This window comes from Cygnus olor, chromosome 25 (assembly GCF_009769625.2).
Source record: "Cygnus olor isolate bCygOlo1 chromosome 25, bCygOlo1.pri.v2, whole genome shotgun sequence".
Lineage (NCBI taxonomy): Eukaryota > Metazoa > Chordata > Aves > Anseriformes > Anatidae > Cygnus > Cygnus olor.
In genome coordinates, this window is record NC_049193.1 from 8,899 (window position 1) to 13,898 (window position 5,000).

Below are 5,000 nucleotides of genomic sequence, written 5' to 3' on the forward strand. Positions count from 1 at the left end.
CCATAACCCTAACCCTAACCCTAACCCTAACCCTAACCCTAACCCTAACCCTAACCCTAGGCCTAGACCTAGGCCTAGGCCTCAACCTACGTCTAGGCCTAAACGTAGGACTATGCCTAGGCCTAGGCCTAACAATAGGCATAAACCTAGGCCTAAAAATCCTAACCCTAAACCCTAAATCCTAACCATAACCCTAACCCTAAACCTAACCGTAACCCTAACCCTAACCCTAGGCCTAGGCCTAAACCTACGTCTAGTCCTAACCGTAGTTCTAACCCTAGGCCTAGGCCTAACATTAGGCATAAACCTAGGCCTAAAAATCCTAACCCTAAACCCTTAACCCTAACCCTAACCCTAACCCTAACCCTAACCCTAGGCCTAGGCCTAGGCCTAAACCTAAGTCTAGGCCTAAACGTAGGACTATGCCTAGCCCTAGGCCTAACACTAGGCATAAACCTAGGCCTAAAAATCCTAACCTTAAACCCTAAACGCTAACCCTAACCCTAACCCTAACCCTAACCCTAGGCCTAGGCCTAGGCCTAAACCTAAGTCTAGGCCTAAACGTAGGACTATGCCTAGGCCAAGGCCTAATACTAGGCATAAACCTAGGCCTAAAAATCCTAACCCTAAACGCTAACCCTAACCATAACCCTAACCCTAACCCTAAACGTATCCCTAGGCCTAGGCCTAGGCCTAGGCCTAGGCCTAAACCTACATCTAGGCCTAACCGTAGTTCTTACCCTAGGCCTAGGCCTAACACTAGGCATAAACCTAGGCCTAAAAATCCTAACCTTAAATCCTAAACCCTAACCCTAACCGTAACCCTAACCCTAACCCTAACCCTAGGGCTAACCGTAGGCCTAGGCCTAAACCTAAGTCTAGGCCTAAACCTAAGTCTAGGCCTAAACGTATGACTATGCCTAGGCCTAGGCCTAACACTAGGCATAAACCTAGGCCTAAAAATCCTAACCCTAAACCAAAAAACCTAACCCTAACCCTAACCCTAACCCTAACCCTAACCTTAGGCCTAGGCCTAAACCTAGGTCTAGTCCTAACCGTAGGTCTAACCATAGGCCTAGGCCTAACACTAGGCATAAACCTAGGCCTAAAAATCCTAACCCTAAACCCTAAACGCTAACCCTAACCCTAAACCTAACCCTAACCCTAACCTTAAACCTAGGCCTAGGCCTAGGCCTAAACCTACGTCTAGTCCTAACCGTAGGTCTAACCCTAGGCCTAGGCCTAACACTAGGCATAAACCTAGGCCTAAAAATCGTAACCCTAAACCCTAAAACCTAACCCTAACCCTAAGCCTAACCCTAACCCTAACCCTAGGCCTAGGCCTAGGCCTAGGCCTAAACCTACGTCTAGGCCTAAACGTAGGACTATGCCTAGGCCTAGGCCTTACACTTGGCATAAACCTAGGCGTAAAAATCCTAACCCTAAACCCTAAAACCTAACCCTAACCCTTACCCTAAACCTAACCCTAACCCTAACCCTAACCCTAACCCTAGGCCAAGGCCTAAACCTCTGTCTAGTCCTAACCGTAGGTCTAACCCTAGGCCTACGCCTAACACTAGGCATAAACCTAGGCCTAAAAATCCTAACCTTATACCCTAAACCCTAACTCAAACCCTAACCCTAACTGTAACCCTAACCCTAACCCTAACCCTAACCCTAGGCCTAAACCTAGGCCTAGGCCTAACTCTAGGCCTAAAGCTAGGCCTAAAATTCTTAACCCTAAACCCTAAACCCTAAACCCTAACCCTAAACCTAACCCTAGGCCTAGGCCTAGGCCTAGGCCTAGGCCTAAATCTAAGTCTAGGCCTAAACGTAGGACTATGCCTAGGCCTAGGCCTAACACTAGGCATAAACCTAGGCCTAAAAATCCTAACCCTAAACCCTAAACCCTAACCCTAACCCTAACCCTAACCCTAACCCTAACCCTAAACCCTAACCCTAACCCTAACCCTAACCCTAACACCTAACCCTAACCCTAGGCCTAGGCCTAGGCCTAAACCTACGTCTAGGCCTAACCGTAGGTCTAACCCTAGGCCTAGGCCTAACACTAGGCATAAACCTAGGCCTAAAAATCCTAACCTTAAACCCTAAACCCTAACCCTAACCGTAACCGTAACCCTAACCCTAACCCTAACCCTAACCATAGGCCTAACCCTAGGCCTAGGCCTAACACTAGGCATAAAGCTAGGCCTAAAATTCCTAACCCTAAACCCTAAACCCTAAACTCTAACCCTAACACTAACCCTAATCCAAACCCTAACCCTAACCCTAACCCTAACCTAACCCTAACCCTAACCCTAGGCCTAGGCCTAAACCTAGGTCTAGTCCTAACCGTAGGTCTAACCATAGGCCTAGGCCTAACACTAGGCATAAACCTAGGCCTAAAAATCCTAACCCTAAACCCTAAACGCTAACCCTATTCCTAAACCTAACCCTAACCCTAACCTTAAACCTAGGCCTAGGCCTAGGCCTAAACCTACGTCTAGTCCTAACCGTAGGTCTAACCCTAGGCCTAGGCCTAACACTAGGCATAAACCTAGGCCTAAAAATCCTAACCCTAAACCCTAAAACCTAACCCTAACCCTAAGCCTAACCCTAACCCTAACCCTAGGCCTAGGCCTAGGCCTAGGCCTAAACCTACGTCTAGGCCTAAACGTAGGACTATGCCTAGGCCTAGGCCTTACACTTGGCATAAACCTAGGCGTAAAAATCCTAACCCTAAACCCTAAAACCTAACCCTAACCCTTACCCTAAACCTAACCCTAACCCTAACCCTAACCCTAACCCTAGGCCAAGGCCTAAACCTCTGTCTAGTCCTAACCGTAGGTCTAACCCTAGGCCTACGCCTAACACTAGGCATAAACCTAGGCCTAAAAATCCTAACCTTATACCCTAAACCCTAACTCAAACCCTAACCCTAACTGTAACCCTAACCCTAAACCTAACCCTAACCCTAGGCCTAAACCTAGGCCTAGGCCTAACTCTAGGCCTAAAGCTAGGCCTAAAATTCTTAACCCTAAACCCTAAACCCTAAACCCTAACCCTAAACCTAACCCTAGGCCTAGGCCTAGGCCTAGGCGTAGGCCTAAATCTAAGTCTAGGCCTAAACGTAGGACTATGCCTAGGCCTAGGCCTAACACTAGGCATAAACCTAGGCCTAAAAATCCTAACCCTAAACCCTAAACCCTAACCCTAACCCTAACCCTAACCCTAACCCTAAACCCTAACCCTAACACCTAACCCTAACCCTAACCCTAGGCCTAGGCCTAGGCCTAGGCCTACGTCTAGGCCTAACCGTAGGTCTAACCCTAGGCCTAGGCCTAACACTAGGCATAAACCTAGGCCTAAAAATCCTAACCTTAACCCTAAAACCTAACCATAACCTAAACCCTAACCCTAACACTAACCCTAACCATAGGACTAACCCTAGGCCTAGGCCTAACACTAGGCATAAAGCTAGGCCTAAAATTCCTCACCCTAAACCCTAAACCCTAAACCCTAAACTCTAACCCTAACACTAACCCTAATCCAAACCCTAACCCTAACCCTAACCCTAACCCTAACCCTAACCCTAACCCTAACCCTAACCCTAACCCTAACCCTAACCCTAACCCTAACCCTAGGCCTAACCCTAACCCTAGGCCTAGGCCTAAACCTAGGTCTAGTCCTAACCGAAGATCTAACCCTAGGCCTAGGCCTAACACTAGGCATAAACCTAGTCCTAAAAATCCTAACCCTAAACCCTAAAACCTAACCATAACCCTAACCCTAACCCTAACCCTAACCCTAGGCCTAGGCCTAGGCCTAAATCTAAGTCTAGTCCTAACCGTAGGACTATGCCTAGGCCTAGGCCTAACTCTAGGCATAAACCTAGTCCTAAAAATCCTAACCCTAAACCCTAAAACCTAACCATAACCCTAACCCTAACCCTAACCCTAACCCTAGGCCTAGGCCTAAACCTACGTCTATGCCTAAACGTAGGACTATGCCTAGGCCTAGGCATAACACTAGGCATAAACCTAGGCCTAAAAATCCTAACCCTAAACGCTAACCCTAACCCAAACCCTAACCGTAACCGTAACCCTAACCCTAACCCTAACCCTAACCCTAGGCCTAGGCCTAAATCTAAGTCTAGGCCTAAACGTAGGACTATGCCTAGGCCTAGGCCTAAATCTAGGCATAAACCTAGGCCTAAAAATCCTAACCTTAAACCCTAAAACCTAACCATAACCCTAACCCTAACCGTAACCGTAACCCTAACCCTAACCCTAACGCTAATGCTAACCCTAGGGCTAACCCTAGGCCTAGACCTAAACCTACGTCTAGGCCTAAACGTAGGACTATGCCTAGGCCTAGGCCTAACTCTAGGCATAAACCTAGGCGAAAAAATCCTAACCCTAAACCCTAAAACTAAACCATAACCCTAACCCTAACCCTAACCCTTACCCTAAACCTAACCCTAACCCTAACCCTAGGCCTAGGCCTAGGCCTAGGCCTAAACCTAGGTCTAGTCCTAACCGTAGGTCTAACCCTAGGCCTAGGCCTAACACTAGGCATAAACCTAGGCCTAAAAATCCTAACCCTAAACCCTAAACCCTAAACCCTAACCCTAACCCTAACCCTAACCCTAACTCTAGGCCTAGGCCTAGGCCTAATCCTATGTCTAGGCCGAACCGTAGGTCTAACCCTAGGCCTAGGCCTAACACTAGGCATAAACCTAGGCCTAAAAATCCTAACCTTAAACCCTAAACCCTAACCCTAACCCAAACCCTAACCCAAACCCTAACCCAAACCCAAACCCAAACCCTAACCCTAACCCTAACCCTAACCCTAACCCTAGGCCTAGGCCTAGGCCTAGGACTAGGCCTAGGCCTAGGCCTAAACCTACGTCTACGCCTAAACGTAGGACTATGCCTAGGCCTATGCCTAACACTAGGCATAAACCTAGGCCTAAAAATCCTAACCCTAAACCCTAAACC